The sequence below is a fragment of the Rhinoderma darwinii genome, unplaced genomic scaffold, assembly GCF_050947455.1.
Source record: "Rhinoderma darwinii isolate aRhiDar2 unplaced genomic scaffold, aRhiDar2.hap1 Scaffold_523, whole genome shotgun sequence".
Taxonomy (NCBI): domain Eukaryota; kingdom Metazoa; phylum Chordata; class Amphibia; order Anura; family Rhinodermatidae; genus Rhinoderma; species Rhinoderma darwinii.
Genome location: NW_027464072.1, coordinates 31801 through 48500, shown reverse-complemented (window position 1 = coordinate 48500; position 16700 = coordinate 31801). Strand labels below are relative to the sequence as shown.

General features: G+C 49.1%; 1 non-coding gene and 3 pseudogenes across 1 annotated transcript; all 4 read left to right on the top strand.

Moving 5' to 3' along the window:
* The first annotated feature begins 6068 nt into the window (after positions 1 to 6068).
* Positions 6069 to 6243, top strand: LOC142721862 (U2 spliceosomal RNA; annotated as a pseudogene).
* Positions 6244 to 12872: 6629 nt separating this feature from the next.
* LOC142721893 (U2 spliceosomal RNA) lies at positions 12873 to 13041 on the top strand (annotated as a pseudogene).
* A 1276-nt stretch (positions 13042 to 14317) lies between these two features.
* LOC142721844 (U2 spliceosomal RNA) lies at positions 14318 to 14387 on the top strand (annotated as a pseudogene).
* A 788-nt stretch (positions 14388 to 15175) lies between these two features.
* LOC142721902 (U2 spliceosomal RNA) lies at positions 15176 to 15361 on the top strand. Its single transcript, XR_012874248.1, has one exon. It is a non-coding gene; the product is annotated as a U2 spliceosomal RNA (small nuclear RNA).
* The last annotated feature ends 1339 nt before the right edge of the window (positions 15362 to 16700 follow it).

Genomic DNA, 16700 nt, shown 5'->3' with positions numbered 1-16700 from the left:
TGTTTTTCACTGTGTGTTTGTCACGTTTGTCACAAGGATTTTGGGATGCGGTGCCCTTTTGGGACCCTCCTGAGGTCTAGGGGGAAAATGTGTGGCCTTCTGGTTCCTTTTTCCCCTGCAACCCGGCCTCCCTTCTTCGGAGGGGAGGTGCAACTAGGATGCAGGCTCCTAGGTGGACACTGGGGTGGCAGCCCAGGTAGAAGCCTAGGAGTGTGTTTGGGTCTCCCTAAGCTTCAGCGAGGGGGGACCATCGATCCTTGATCCTCTAGGCCTATGGTTTGGAGGGTCAGGGAATGGTTATGCGGGGCCTCTCTCTTTTAAGAGAAGGGCTGCGATAGACCGCATCCTTGTGCACTTTTTGTGTGGCACCTCTGCACTTTTTATGCACTTGGGTGATAGAAAGCACGATTCGGGCTTTCAATAAAAAAAAAAAAAAAAAAAAAAATCTGTTCTTATCAGTCCTTGTAAGGATAGATAGCTCGGAGAACCACTGGGGGCTATAAACACTAGCTTAGCGATCCAAGAGCGTTCCAGACGAAGCCGGCGACGAACTGCGGAGAAGAACCAGCGAAGACGACGATCCAGAAGGGAGAAGCCGCCATCGAGGAAGAAGCTCCGGGAGATCGCTGCCGGGAAGAAGAAGGAGAACTGCGACAGAGACCTTCGGAGAAGAGCCGCTGCTGAAGGGGATCTTTGAAGAAGCTCGGCCGCAGAAGAAGCTCGACGAGGAACCGCTGCGGAAGAAATTTCGTGGAAGAACCTCGGCCAGCAAGGAGAAGATTTGCATAGCTCCGCCCCCTTCGGGAAAGAGCTATCGAAGATCCTCCCCAAGCGACAGGAACAGCTGGAAGAAGCCATGGCCTCAACCAGCAACCCTGCCACCCAGAAGAAGAAGGCTGATGGACCAGGTGAGCCGGCCCAGGCCAGGACATCTCCTCCTGAAGCCTCCTCAAGCCAACAGGCCACCAGGAAGCCGAACCAGGCTGCTCCAACCCTGGAGCCCTGGATGAAGCAGACGGTGGCCCTGAAGCTGAAGGAGGTGGACGGGAGAGTGCCGGACATGACGGAAGAAGTGTTCTGCCAGAAGATGCTCCTGGACCAGGGCTTCGCTAAGCCGGAGACCATCAGCATCCAGGCCTTCATGACCGGGATGTTCTTCGTGACCTTCGCTTCGATCAACATCTGCAGAAGGTACTGGGAGATGGTGAAAGCGGCGAGGCCTGAATCCCCTTTCTCTCGCTTTGTGGGCAACTGCCCTGTCCAAAGAGAGGAAAGGCGGGTGACGGTCTCAATGCGGAACCCACACACCCCCGGCAAAGACATCACCACGCTCCTGAAGCGGTTCTGCACAGTGGTGAGGGAACCCACCCACATCCTGAACGGACTCGGCTTCTGGACTGGCAAGTGGTCGGTAATCGTCCGACTGAACAAGGATTCCAGCGCGGAAGACGGCCTCCAACACCTGCCCCAGTCATTCTCGCTGGGCAACTCCTACGGCCTCATCTACTACCCGGACATGCCGCAGATCTGCAGGAGATGCAGCAAGAAGGGTCATTCGGTGAAGGACTGCAAGGAGGACGCCTGCAAGAACTGCCGGGTAACAGGACACGAGACCAAAGACTGCCCGAAACGGACAATGTGCAACCTCTGCGGACAAGCAGCCCACTCCTACAAGGACTGCCCGAAGAGGGATCGATCCTGGGCAACTGTAGCGGCGAAAGCTCCGGCCAGAGGGAACCCCGCCCCAGCCAGAGCTCCAGCGGCGCAGAAGACCGGGAATAAGAAGGATGGTAAGAAGACGACAGTCCCTCCCCCCCGTCTCCCGGCCCTCCCTCGCCCTACCCTTCCCACCCTCCCTCGCCCGGCCCTCCCCACCCCCCCGTCCCCAACCCCTGTCACCCCCACTGAGGCTCTCACCTTCTCCTACCCACCCATCTCAGTGGTCCTGTCACCTGCACCTCTCCCAACCCAGCCTCCCTTCTCCCCAGCTCCAGCAGCACTAACATCTTCCCCTCCAGCTGCTGGAGTCCTCTCCCTGGAGGATTTTCCCCCTCTTGTCTCCTCAGGTGCCATCCAGAGGAAGAGAAAGGTGAGGGACAGCCCAGCTGCTGAGTCCTCAAAGCGACAAGTCGTGGAAATCTGCGAAGATTCCCTTGCGCAGCAGGAGGAAATGGAGCAGATGGTGGAGGAACTCGTGTCTGAACCTGAGGTCATCGACTTCACAACAGACATCCAGGTGGCTACAATCCTGGAACAATTTTTGTCAGAGGGCCTGCTGGATCTTTCGGACCCGCCAGGAGAGGAGGATCCGCCCGACCGGACTGGTAACTAAGGTGTATCGTTTGCACTAACCTTCTTTATTCTCCCCCATGGCTGCTAAACTTAACATCTTTAGCCTCAATGTGAGGAGTGTTAGAGATAGGACTAGATGTCAGATGGTGCTAACTTTTCTTTCCAAGCAGTCGAGTGATGTATTTATGCTGCAGGAATGTACTCTCCCCTCTTCCAGGTCATACCATCATCTGGCCAGGCAGTGGACCCATGGCCCGTCCTACTGGTCTGGTGGGGGCGACTGTAAGTCTGCAGGGGTTGCCATCCTGATTAGGGGAAGCGTATTTACTGTTGACTCTGTCCAGGAGCTCGCCTGCGGCCGCTTGTTGGTCGTAGACGGTTCCTGGGCAGGAGAGCCGATTAGGCTCATCAACGTGTACGCTCCCCCTATGAAGGCTGAGCGCCTGGAACTATTCCAGACCCTGCGGACCCAGCTCGCCACCACTAGGGCAGTGGTGATGGCCGGGGACTTCAACTGCCCCATCGAAGAGGATGGACGAAGTTCCGGCACTTCAATCAAACTGGATGTCAGTTCCAAACTGCTTATCGAGATGGTAACCGAAGCATCCTTGCAGGACGTTGTGGGCTCCATGGGGATTGGCTCTGTGAACTATTCATGGAGCCGACCCGATGGCTCACTTCGTTCTCGGATTGACTTTGTGTTCACCTCCCGGGCAGTCAAGCAGCATGGGCACTCCATGGTCCCCTGCTTCTTCTCTGACCACAGGGCCATTCTCTTCCAGGGTGCCATCGGCCACGGTTTTCCTCCCGGCCCTGGCTCCTGGAAGCTGAATTGTGCCCTGCTGGAAAGAGAGGAGGTACTGGCGGAACTTAGAGACGCCTATATTGTTTGGAGGAATGATAAAGTTTTCTTTGACAAAACCTGTGACTGGTGGGAATATGTTAAAGTTGAATTTCGTTGTTTCTTTCAGGCAAAAAGTCGTCAACAGGCGTGTGAGAGGAAGAGAGACTTCAGAGAGATGCAGCGTCAGCTGCGATCCCTGCAAGACCTCCTTCAATGCGGCTGGGACGTCAGGAAGGAGCTGGAGGAAGCCAAAAAGGGCCTGAAAAGGCACTTTGAGGAGGAATCCAAGCGAATTGTCTTTCGTTCCAAGGTGGAGAACCTGGAGAAGGGTGAGAAATGTAACTCGTTCTTTTTCAGGAAACTCCATGCCGGCCACACGCCCCTGAAGGAACTTCGAGATGAGACCGGAAACATGCATTCTGGGAAGAAGGAGGTGATGGGAGTCGTCACAGACTACTACCGAAGCCTCTACTCCCGGAAAACCACTGACCCCGAAGCCGCCGATAAATTCCTGTCAGGTATCACTAATCATCTTGATCCTGCAGGTACGGAGGCTATGGATGTACCCCTGACGGTGGAGGAACTGCTCTCTGCCGCTAAATCCTTCAGACCCGGCAGGACCCCGGGCAGTGATGGTCTCCCAGCAGAGCTCTATGTAGCGCTGGGGGACTTGATCAGTCCGGACCTGCTGGAGCTCTATGAGGAGATGGTGGTGGAGGGTAGAATGCCACCGTCCTTGAGAGAAGGCATGATCACGATCTTGTATAAGCGGAAAGGGGAGAGATGTGACCTGAAAAACTGGCGTCCCATCTCTCTCCTGAACGTGGACTACAAGATCCTCGCCAAAGTATTGGCCAACAGACTGAAGGTTGTCATCGGACAGATCATCGGATCGGACCAAACCTGCGGCATTCCTGGCCGTAGGGTGGCCGACAGTCTTGCCCTGGTGAGGGACACGGTGCATTACATGCAAAGCCGCCGTACACACGCGGCCCTGGTCAGTCTGGATCAGGAGAAGGCTTTTGACCGGGTCTCTCACGAATTCATGGGTAAGGCTCTGCGTAGGCTGCGGCTTGGCAGGTTGTTCTGTTTGTATGTTAACCTGATGTATTGCGACATTTACAGCTCGGTGCTGGTGAACGGCTGGAAGACTGACCCCTTTCCTGTATCGTCGGGGGTTAGACAAGGCTGTCCTCTTTCACCTCTCCTTTTTGTTTGTGTTATAGAGCTCTTCGCAGAGGCTATCCGGCAGAATGGAGAGATCAGAGGGATCACCGCACCAGGTCCAGGACACTTCGAGGTCAAATGCTCGCTGTACATGGACGACGTGACCGTCTTCTGCGCTGACCAGAGTTCGGTGACTGCACTCGTCCAGACCTGTGAGGAGTTCGGACGCGCTTCAGGGGCAAAAGTCAACTGCGGGAAGTCGGAAGCCATGCTCTTCGGAAAGTGGTACCTGCCTTCTCCTGCCTCCTTCCCGTTTACTATCAAGCCGGACTTCATCAAAATTCTGGGAGTCTGGTTCGGTAAGGAAGGTGCAGCCCTAAAGTCGTGGGAAGAACGCTTGGCCAAAGTCAACCAAAGGATCGGACTGTGGAGCCTCAGACAACTCACTATTGAGGGCAAAGCAATGGTCCTGCGTAACGAAGTCTTGCCTGTGCTACAATACACTGCACAGGCATGGCCCCCTCTTGCCACCGTCTCGAGGGCCATTACCAGGACTGTGTTTCGCTTCATCTGGGGCTCGAAAATGGACAGAGTAAAGCGGACTGTTATGTACAAGGAGCCCCGCAAAGGTGGGAAGGGTATACCCGACATTCCCACTCTGCTGCGGATCGCTTTTGTATGTGACTGTGTTCGTAGGACTCTGAGGACAGCAAACGGCTCTGCGGGCAAGGCCATGTCCCGCTACTTCCTCCTTCCCCTCTGGCGAGGTTTTGGCTGGGACAAGTGGGACAGCTCCTTCCCTTACAACTGGCACGCTCCCTGGTTCTACGGAGATGTCGTCCGGTTCGTGAGGGAGCATCAACTGGAGGGTCTTAAGCCCGACTTGTGGAAACCTAAGACGATCCACAAGCACATCAGAGCAAAGGACTCACTGGAGTCTGTTCCAGGGCTTCATGCCGACACGTTGGAGACTGTTTGGACTAACGTGTCATCTGGCAGGTTGACCAACGGGCACAAGGACATTTCATGGATGGCCATCCAGGGAGGACTGCCTCTTAGGTCATTCATGCATGCCCGCAACCTGTGCAAGACCCGGTACTGCCCCAGGTGCCCCTTCACGGAGGAAACATCTTTGCACATTTTCTGGCAGTGCCCCTTTGCACAGGGTCTGTTGAAAGCCTTGGAACATGAACTCAAGGACTCAGTACCCAGGAACAGACTGTCGTACCGCTCGGTACTTTATGGACTATTTCCTGGGAATACCACGGATGGAGCAATCCAGGAAGCCTGGCGCCTTATGAACTGCTTTAAGGACGCTATATGGTTTGCCAGGAACCGTCTGATTTTGCGGAGAGAGAGTGTGTCCGTCCAGGACTGCCGCAGGCTGATCCACAGCCTGCTCAGAGACTATTCCACCTGGGACAGCCCGGACGTCGATGAGGAAGAGGACTGATACTCCCCTTCCCCCCACTCTCCCTTCTTGTGTGTTGTCTTTCAATAAAGCTTCGGGCCTGTGATTTCCCCCTTCCCTATCCCCTCCTACCCACTCCCCTATCCCATCACTTGTCTGTAATGCTTTGTTGTTTGGCTTTAGTGAATGCAAGAATGTTAGTGTAGCATGTGGTGTAATGTATAGCATAGGCTAGCCTGTACTGTGTATTATACTGTCATGTTATGTTTGACGACTGTTATTATTTATTATTTGCTGCTTCATGGCTTGCGCTGCGTCGCAGTAATGTTTGTATGATGACGATTGATTGTCAATAAAGCATTTTTCAATCAAAAAATCTGTTCTTATCAGTTTAATATCTGATACGTCCCCTATCTGGGGACCATATATTAAATGGATTTTTAGAACAGGGAGATGGAAATAGAGCTTGCTCTGTCCACTCCACGCATTGACCTGGTATTGCAGTATTTCCAGGACCGGTGCACCCTTCCCTTATGTGTTGACTAAAATCAGATTCCAAAAGTGCTATTTGTGTTTGCTATTGTTTTTGTCTTTCTGATGGGATCTCCCCTTTTAATCCCATTATTTCAACACCTGTTGGACAATGCATTTGTACAGTCATGTGTGATAATGAGCTCATTTATTAAATGCAATTAATGAATACATTGCCACCTCTTGTTGTGTGTGTGTGTGTCTTCTGTGTTTCTGTGTTTCCGGCATTTCACATTGGAACAGCTCATTCACCTTCCTTGTCTTCTCTCCGCCCTCCCTCCTAGGTAAGTTAAAGAGCTGCACCTGAGCCAGCCACTGATTGATGCAGCACCACAGTCAAATAGTGGAGTGGAGTGGAGTAGGGGAACAGCAAACAGCCATTAAAGCAGCCAGCCGCCTACCCGCCACAATGGACCTACCTGTGTACACTAGATGGATGTGATGGAATGTACTGTCGTCCCTACATTTCAAGAAGAAGTAAGAATTGCAGTTGCAACAAACCCTTGCTTGCCTACAAAGAGAGCAGCAATTTGGATTTGTTACTATGTTACCTGGAAGAATAACAAACTGTGCAAGGATGGAGGTTGTAGGAGCAAAGAGAAGTTGTCTGTAAAGTTGGTGGATGCCTATTTTCCATTTTGCAGTCCCTTGTCTCCCTCTTGTGGCCTCCTGGAGGCAAATAAATGTGCAAAAAAAAGACAGCCTGGCGGCCGGCTGTTGCAGTGTTGCCCTCTCAGGCAACACTGAGTGACTGACTGAGCCTCACCGTCTTATATAAAGTTCAGACGGAACTTTGCACGTGTCATAGTGGAGCCCTCAGGATTCCAGAGCCAGCTTTCTGACATCATAATGGGGCCTGCCTCAGAGATAAAAGCCTGGGCCCAGGCAGTGTTGTTCAGTGCTGCTCAGCAGGCAGCACAGGACTGGATTAAAGCTGATACAAGGTGTGAAGGAACAAGGGGTGGCTGTGGGCATGCACTTGCTGCCGCTGCCAGTGTTTATCTGCATGGCAGGAGGGCATTTGGGCGTTGCCAGGAAGGCGTTTTTATGTAGATTCCTCCTCTTTCAGCACTGCATTGTGGTGCAAGCAAAAGAAGCAAATCCTGTCTGGCTTCCTCTCCGGCCTTTATTCACCTCCCTCCCGCTTAGTAGCTGTAAATGTGTGTGAGCCTGCAGGGCCCCATGGAATTGCCTAGGAGTAGGCTGAATCAATCGCTGCAAGGGGTGAACAGCAGTATGGGACAGGCTCGGGCAAGGCAAGGGCCGCTCGGGTTATCGCTTCTCGGCCTTTTGGCTAAGACCAAGTGTATTTATACAGGAGGTTTTTGGTCAGAAGGTGCTCAGGTACCCTCTCTCTCGGCCTCGGGGGATCGTCCAGGTTCGCCTGGACTTCACCCCCGTGCTGCTATTTGGGAGAGAGGCTTAGTCCTGAGCAACGAGTTGCGATCCCCCCCAGCCCCTTGGTCTCCGTAAGACAAGGGGCGCAGCGAAAGCTGTGCGGTTCGACCTGGCCACGCTAATGGCAGGCGAACCCGATGCGGTGCCGGTGTACGCCCGGCTTAAGAATTCTGCACGATTTATCGTGGCAGAGGGTGGAGGCGGTCCCCGTGGTATTAAATTTTTAGTCCACGCCATTTTGGAAGATCTGCTGGCGGTCCACAAGAACGAGCTCTTGGCTATCCAGGACTACCCGAAGCGAGGAATCTACGATGTCACCTTCATGGGAGAAGGAATACTCCGTGATGCTATGGACCGAGCTGAGAGGAAACAAGGTGAACTCGTAGCAGCGGGAGTCAAGGTAGTAGAGCATGAATTTGAAATAACCAAACTCGTGGTGATTAAAATGTATTCCCCATATGTGAGAGATATGGAAGTGGCAGCATTTCTAGCTGCCTACTTCAAAAATGTCAAACTCCTGGGGAAAGTGATGAACGAGTGTGGAGTGTGGACCGCCAAATGGAAGTTTTTAGTTACGCTGATTAAGGACCCCTCCACCCAAGAAACGAGATTACCACCGGCTCGTTTTAAAATTGGAAATGTGAATGGCGACCTCTACTTCTCAGGGATGCCAAACTTCTGCAGGGCTTGTGGTACCTATGGACATACCAGTTTTAACTGCGATGTCACCTGCAGAAACTGTGGAAGCAAAGAGCACAATATAAGGGAGTGCACAGAAGAAAAAAAATGCAACTTTTGTCAAAAAACTGGTCACTTGTATTTTTCTTGTCCTCATAGGTACCGAAGCGGAGAAGAAGAGCAACCCGGGGCGCCCCCACGTGCTCCACCAGCGGACCAGCCCCGCCCTCAGGGAGAGGAACAAGCCAGTGCTGCAAAGGAGCAGCGGGGTACCTGGGCTTCAAGGGTACGGTCTGTTGGAGCCAAAGCAGGTACCTCACAGCCAACAGCCTCAGAGGAGAGAAGGGAGTCCAGTGCGAAGGAAAAACGCCAAGCCAAACGTAAGGCTGAGAAGGGGCAGGCCAGTGAGATAACTGAGGCATCCCAGAGTGCTGGTTGCTCAGTGGATGCCGGGCCTGCTCCCAATCCTGGGTCTCTAGATACGGAGTCTGAAGAGGAAGGTTGGCTGAAAGTGGGTCCCCGTAAAAAGGGTAAACAGGAGCGTGCCGGTAGGGGGGTGACAGGGGAGGAGCAAATGGATACGTCCGTAAAGCAAAGTGAGGCTCCTCCTAGGACCGCCCCCTCGTCGTTACTGGTGAGGAGGGTGGGCACTGTTCCCCCCGAGCCAACCGACACCCCGCCATGTGCGCAACCTCCCCCTCTAGAACGGCCTGCACGGCCTGCACGGCCTCAGGGGGGAGCGGCGGGGCCCTTGGGGGACCCACCCGATACAGACCTATATGGTCAGCCGTTAGAGACCCAGGTAAGGCTGTGTGAATCTGGACTCCCTGTATACGAGATGAGGGCTGTTGGCTCGACGCTCACGGAAGGTAGTTCCTCTCCTGAATCATCCCCTTTCTCGCTAGAGTCAGACGAGGGCGGGGAGATGAGTTCAAGCGAGATTTCTGGTATTGCTGGTGGAGGCCAAGTCTGATTTTAAGTAACACGATTATTTATTTTTTAAAATCAAGACTAACACAATTAAAACTCCACGATGTCTGAAATAAAGGGGATCTCCCTCAACGTGAGGGGCGCCAAGTCCAAAGTCAGAAGGGTTGCTCTCTTCAGTTTTTTATCTGGCCTGGCAGCCTCTGTTTTTTTCCTGCAGGAGTGCGGCATTCCCCATGCAATGAAGTACCATAAATACAAAGAGGATTGGAAGTATGGTCCATCAGTCTGGTCTGGATCTAACGAGTCCAGATCAGCAGGGGTCGCCATTCTTTTTAAGGGAAACGTTTTTATTGATTTTATTCAAGAGATTCTTCCAGGACGTATTTTATTGGTTAAAGCTTTTATTGACGGCGTAAAATGGCAGTTTTTAAATTTTTACGGCTCACCTGACAAAAAGGAGAGAGCAGAGATGCTAGAAATGTTACCTCTTTTTATTAATACAACTGAGCCTTTTATCCTCGCAGGTGATTTTAACTGTATCCTGAGGGGGGAACGCCGGCTTACCAGTACTACAAGTAGGAATTACGATAAGACCTCTGGACTGCTCAAAGATATTGTAAATGATTTTAAATTAACAGATTTGTACAAAGAATGTAATAGGAGCAGCCCAGAGGAAGCCGGCGTTACCTGGAGCAACGCCACCTGTAGCTCCAGGATAGATTTTATTTTTTGTAATGAGAATGTACTGCCTTTTAATTGTGAAGTTTTAACTAATGTTTTCTCAGATCACAAGCTTTTATCATTTTATGTAAAGCGTGATTTTAATAAACCGGTGTGTAAGAAGTCCTGGAAGTTAAATGTTTCCCTTTTAGATGATCCACAGGTTTTTACTGATTTTATTGAATTTTACCAAAAATGCAGGCGGGGGAGAGACATGCGTACTCCCATCAGTGCATGGTGGGAGAAAATGAAAAAAAGAATAAAGGAATTTTTTATTAAAAAGAGCGTGGCGAAAGCCAGAGAAAAACATGTTTTTTTTAAAATTCTCAGCACCCGTCTGCAGACCCTGTACAAGATGAGAGATAATGAAATTGACGTTAAAACTGACATCACTAATTTAAAAAAAGAAATAGCTCAGTGCCTGGAGCAGAAAGGCAAAGAAATCATTTTTCGTTCCAAAATTCAGCATGTGGAGGAGAATGAGACCTGCTCCAGGTACTTTTTTAAAAAAATTAACAATAAAAAGGCTATTATTAAAAATATTGAAGGTGTGTCAGATGTACAGGGTATTTTAAGTAAAGTTCATGAGTTTTATGCTGACCTTTTTAGTGTTAAAACTGTGGATCATAATTTTATGCGTGACTCACTGAAGGAGATTACTACTGTTTTAGACCCTGTCTCCCAGAATTTTTTATTACAGGAGCAGGAGGTTTTAGAAACGGTAAAGAGTTTTAAAGCCGGAAAAGTTCCCGGACCGGACGGTATACCCAGTGAGTTTTATGTCAAATTTTATGACATTTTAAAAGAGGATCTTTTTAGCCTTTTTTATGAAGTTTTTAATTCCAAGATGCTGCCTAAGTCCTGGCGGAAGGGTGAGGTCTCCCTGCTACATAAGAAAGGTGACATCGCAGTTTTGAAGAACTGGAGACCAATAACCCTTCTGAATAGCGACTATAAAATAATGGCAAAAGTGTGCGCAAATAGATTAAAAGCCATAATACCCCACATTGTACACTCTAACCAGGTGTGTGGGGTGCCAGGCCGCAGCATCTGGGATAATCTTAACCTGGTAAAAGATGTGATTGAGGACACGAGGTCTAGAAGAGGTAAATTAGCCATTTTATCTATAGACTTCGAGAAGGCGTTCGACCGTGTCTCTCATTTTTATCTTTTTAAGGTTTTAGAGCGTATGGGTATACCTGAAGGATTTTTATTATCACTTAAAGCCTTTTATAAAGATTGCACAAGCAAAATTTTAGTGAATGGTTTTAAGACACAGGACGTGATTTTAGACTCAGGGGTGAAGCAGGGGTGTCCCTTGTCCCCACTGCTTTTTATTTGCGCATTAGAGCCTCTACTGTGTACAATTCGCCGCGATAAGTTAATACGTGGAGTCCCCCTGCCCGGGGGTGGCGGCGTAGAGGCTAAAGCAGTGGGGTACATGGACGATGTAGCGGTTTTTTGCAGGGACACCCTGTCGCTTCAGAGAACCCTCAGACAAATTGAGTTTTATTGCTGTGCTTCCGGTTTTAAGGTGAACTTCGACAAAAGTAATATTTTAAATATAGGAAGCATGGCTTTTAGAGACATACCCGTCCCTGTGTCAGATAATATTACGATTTTAGGTGTCTCCTTCAGTGAGTGCGATAATGGTTTTATCAGTTGGGACATGGTGGCGCAGAAGGTAAATCAAAAAATATGTATGTGGAACATGAGAAAACTTACCATGGAGGGAAAAGTTTTAATTATTAAAATGGTCATTTTACCCCTGCTTTTATATCTCAGTATGGTTTTCCCTCCCCCCACGGTTTTATTGCAAAAAATTACTAAAGCATGTTTTACCTTCTTTTGGAGTTCCAGAATGGAGAAACTTAAAAGAGAGATTGTGATGAAATCCAAACCGAAGGGTGGCAAAGATTTTCCGAATTTTAACAGGTTTCTTTTAATCAAGTTCTTCAGTTTCTGTTTTAATTCCCTTTTTAAAGAACATTATTGGTCCTATTTTTTACGTTTTAATACAGGGTTTTTAATGCGAAGGTTTGGGTGGTTCAACACTGTTTTATCCTCACCTTACGCTTTTAAACTCTCAATAAACTATGTGATTTTAGAAAAGATAGTGACCTTATTCAACCTGAAGGGAAAAAATGTAAATGAGCTGAAAAATAGTAAAAAATTAATTAAAGACCTAAGAGAAAGTGAGACGGTCAGCAGGATTGAGAATTTTAATGAGGAACGAAGTGCTTTTATCTTCAAAATTATTAATGTGTTTTATCTTTTTAATACACAGATGGACCTGGCCTGGAGCTGCATTCATCAATGTCTTCCATGCCGGGCATTCCAATACAGAAGGAGGCTCGCGAGGTCTGCCGTCTGCCCGAGGGAAGGCTGCCAGGCCGAGGAAACGATTCGACACATTTTTTGGACGTGTGATTTTGCGAAGGAATTTTGGAAAAAAATATTCCCTCTTTTGGTAAAGATGGCAGACCTGAAAGACTTGAATTATGAAGATATTTTATATGGACTATTTGGATGCCCAACCGCGAGCCAAAAGATAATAGCGTGGAAGACGATGAATTGCGCCAAAGAAGCTCTATGGAAGGCCAGGAACATCCTGATTTTTAAGCACGATGTTTTATCTACTGATGATGTTTTAGGTCTTTGTTTTAGCGAAATGTACATTTATTATTTATTAGACAAAAAAAGAAATGCCACCCTTCTTAATAAATGGTTTGTGAAAGAATGGAACTCCAACATATAAAGATTTGCCACCATGTCCCTTTTATGTAATGTAATGCAATGAAATATTGATTTTATTGTTATTCATTTGTACAAAAGTTGGTTTTATTGTAAACTGTATTTTTTATCATGAAATAAATCATTGACACCCCTGAAAAGGGGTAGCCAACTTAAAAAAAAATCTGTTCTTATCAGTTTAATATCTGATACGTCCCCTATCTGGGGACCATATATTAAATGGATTTTTAGAACAGGGAGATGGAAATAGAGCTTGCTCTGTCCACTCCACGCATTGACCTGGTATTGCAGTATTTCCAGGACCGGTGCACCCTTCCCTTATGTGTTGACTAAAATCAGATTCCAAAAGTGCTATTTGTGTTTGCTATTGTTTTTGTCTTTCTGATGGGATCTCCCCTTTTAATCCCATTATTTCAACACCTGTTGGACAATGCATTTGTACAGTCATGTGTGATAATGAGCTCATTTATTAAATGCAATTAATGAATACATTGCCACCTCTTGTTGTGTGTGTGTGTGTCTTCTGTGTTTCTGTGTTTCCGGCATTTCACATTGGAACAGCTCATTCACCTTCCTTGTCTTCTCTCCGCCCTCCCTCCTAGGTAAGTTAAAGAGCTGCACCTGAGCCAGCCACTGATTGATGCAGCACCACAGTCAAATAGTGGAGTGGAGTGGAGTAGGGGAACAGCAAACAGCCATTAAAGCAGCCAGCCGCCTACCCGCCACAATGGACCTACCTGTGTACACTAGATGGATGTGATGGAATGTACTGTCGTCCCTACATTTCAAGAAGAAGTAAGAATTGCAGTTGCAACAAACCCTTGCTTGCCTACAAAGAGAGCAGCAATTTGGATTTGTTACTATGTTACCTGGAAGAATAACAAACTGTGCAAGGATGGAGGTTGTAGGAGCAAAGAGAAGTTGTCTGTAAAGTTGGTGGATGCCTATTTTCCATTTTGCAGTCCCTTGTCTCCCTCTTGTGGCCTCCTGGAGGCAAATAAATGTGCAAAAAAAAGACAGCCTGGCGGCCGGCTGTTGCAGTGTTGCCCTCTCAGGCAACACTGAGTGACTGACTGAGCCTCACCGTCTTATATAAAGTTCAGACGGAACTTTGCACGTGTCATAGTGGAGCCCTCAGGATTCCAGAGCCAGCTTTCTGACATCATAATGGGGCCTGCCTCAGAGATAAAAGCCTGGGCCCAGGCAGTGTTGTTCAGTGCTGCTCAGCAGGCAGCACAGGACTGGATTAAAGCTGATACAAGGTGTGAAGGAACAAGGGGTGGCTGTGGGCATGCACTTGCTGCCGCTGCCAGTGTTTATCTGCATGGCAGGAGGGCATTTGGGCGTTGCCAGGAAGGCGTTTTTATGTAGATTCCTCCTCTTTCAGCACTGCATTGTGGTGCAAGCAAAAGAAGCAAATCCTGTCTGGCTTCCTCTCCGGCCTTTATTCACCTCCCTCCCGCTTAGTAGCTGTAAATGTGTGTGAGCCTGCAGGGCCCCATGGAATTGCCTAGGAGTAGGCTGAATCAATCGCTGCAAGGGGTGAACAGCAGTATGGGACAGGCTCGGGCAAGGCAAGGGCCGCTCGGGTTATCGCTTCTCGGCCTTTTGGCTAAGATCAAGTGTAGTACCTGCTCAAGCTGAGGTTAGTAATCATCCCTGCCGGTGGTACGTGGGCCATCGTAGGGGGATGACAGAACGCCGAGGTGAGGGCAGGGAACCACAACGGTCATCGCTCTGGTGTACGCATTTGGTTTAAAGGTACCATTTGTAGGTGACCAGGCGACCGCCGGATCGAGGTCAGGAGGTCGGGTAGTTTGAAAGCCCGAGTTGCTATGTGCCCCAGGGCTGGTGACCCTGGGGTGCCCTAACTCACTGGGGGTGGGATCCCACTGAGTGAAGGCACACTTGCACGCACTCTTCTTTCACACTTTTAAGCACACACCTTTATTCTCCCGGCCTTCTGGCTGGGAGATGAGGAATTTTTATATACCTGGCGGATGTCCAGGCTGTATCACAGCGCACATCCACTTATTTAATTTTGTTTTTCACTGTGTGTTTGTCACGTTTGTCACAAGGATTTTGGGATGCGGTGCCCTTTTGGGACCCTCCTGAGGTCTAGGGGGAAAATGTGTGGCCTTCTGGTTCCTTTTTCCCCTGCAACCCGGCCTCCCTTCTTCGGAGGGGAGGTGCAACTAGGATGCAGGCTCCTAGGTGGACACTGGGGTGGCAGCCCAGGTAGAAGCCTAGGAGTGTGTTTGGGTCTCCCTAAGCTTCGGCGAGGGGGGACCATCGATCCTTGATCCTCTAGGCCTATGGTTTGGAGGGTCAGGGAATGGTTATGCGGGGCCTCTCTCTTTTAAGAGAAGGGCTGCGATAGACCGCATCCTTGTGCACTTTTTGTGTGGCACCTCTGCACTTTTTATGCACTTGGGTGATAGAAAGCACGGCTCGGGCTTTCAATAAAAAAAAAAAAAAAAAAATCTGTTCTTATCAGTTTAATATCTGATACGTCCCCTATCTGGGGACCATATATTAAATGGATTTTTAGAACAGGGAGATGGAAATAGAGCTTGCTCTGTCCACTCCACGCATTGACCTGGTATTGCAGTATTTCCAGGACCGGTGCACCCTTCCCTTATGTGTTGACTAAAATCAGATTCCAAAAGTGCTATTTGTGTTTGCTATTGTTTTTGTCTTTCTGATGGGATCTCCCCTTTTAATCCCATTATTTCAACACCTGTTGGACAATGCATTTGTACAGTCATGTGTGATAATGAGCTCATTTATTAAATGCAATTAATGAATACATTGCCACCTCTTGTTGTGTGTGTGTGTGTCTTCTGTGTTTCTGTGTTTCCGGCATTTCACATTGGAACAGCTCATTCACCTTCCTTGTCTTCTCTCCGCCCTCCCTCCTAGGTAAGTTAAAGAGCTGCACCTGAGCCAGCCACTGATTGATGCAGCACCACAGTCAAATAGTGGAGTGGAGTGGAGTAGGGGAACAGCAAACAGCCATTAAAGCAGCCAGCCGCCTACCCGCCACAATGGACCTACCTGTGTACACTAGATGGATGTGATGGAATGTACTGTCGTCCCTACATTTCAAGAAGAAGTAAGAATTGCAGTTGCAACAAACCCTTGCTTGCCTACAAAGAGAGCAGCAATTTGGATTTGTTACTATGTTACCTGGAAGAATAACAAACTGTGCAAGGATGGAGGTTGTAGGAGCAAAGAGAAGTTGTCTGTAAAGTTGGTGGATGCCTATTTTCCATTTTGCAGTCCCTTGTCTCCCTCTTGTGGCCTCCTGGAGGCAAATAAATGTGCAAAAAAAAGACAGCCTGGCGGCCGGCTGTTGCAGTGTTGCCCTCTCAGGCAACACTGAGTGACTGACTGAGCCTCACCGTCTTATATAAAGTTCAGACGGAACTTTGCACGTGTCATAGTGGAGCCCTCAGGATTCCAGAGCCAGCTTTCTGACATCATAATGGGGCCTGCCTCAGAGATAAAAGCCTGGGCCCAGGCAGTGTTGTTCAGTGCTGCTCAGCAGGCAGCACAGGACTGGATTAAAGCTGATACAAGGTGTGAAGGAACAAGGGGTGGCTGTGGGCATGCACTTGCTGCCGCTGCCAGTGTTTATCTGCATGGCAGGAGGGCATTTGGGCGTTGCCAGGAAGGCGTTTTTATGTAGATTCCTCCTCTTTCAGCACTGCATTGTGGTGCAAGCAAAAGAAGCAAATCCTGTCTGGCTTCCTCTCCGGCCTTTATTCACCTCCCTCCCGCTTAGTAGCTGTAAATGTGTGTGAGCCTGCAGGGCCCCATGGAATTGCCTAGGAGTAGGCTGAATCAATCGCTGCAAGGGGTGAACAGCAGTATGGGACAGGCTCGGGCAAGGCAAGGGCCGCTCGGGTTATCGCTTCTCGGCCTTTTGGCTAAGACCAAGTGTATTTATACAGGAGGTTTTTAGTCAGAAGG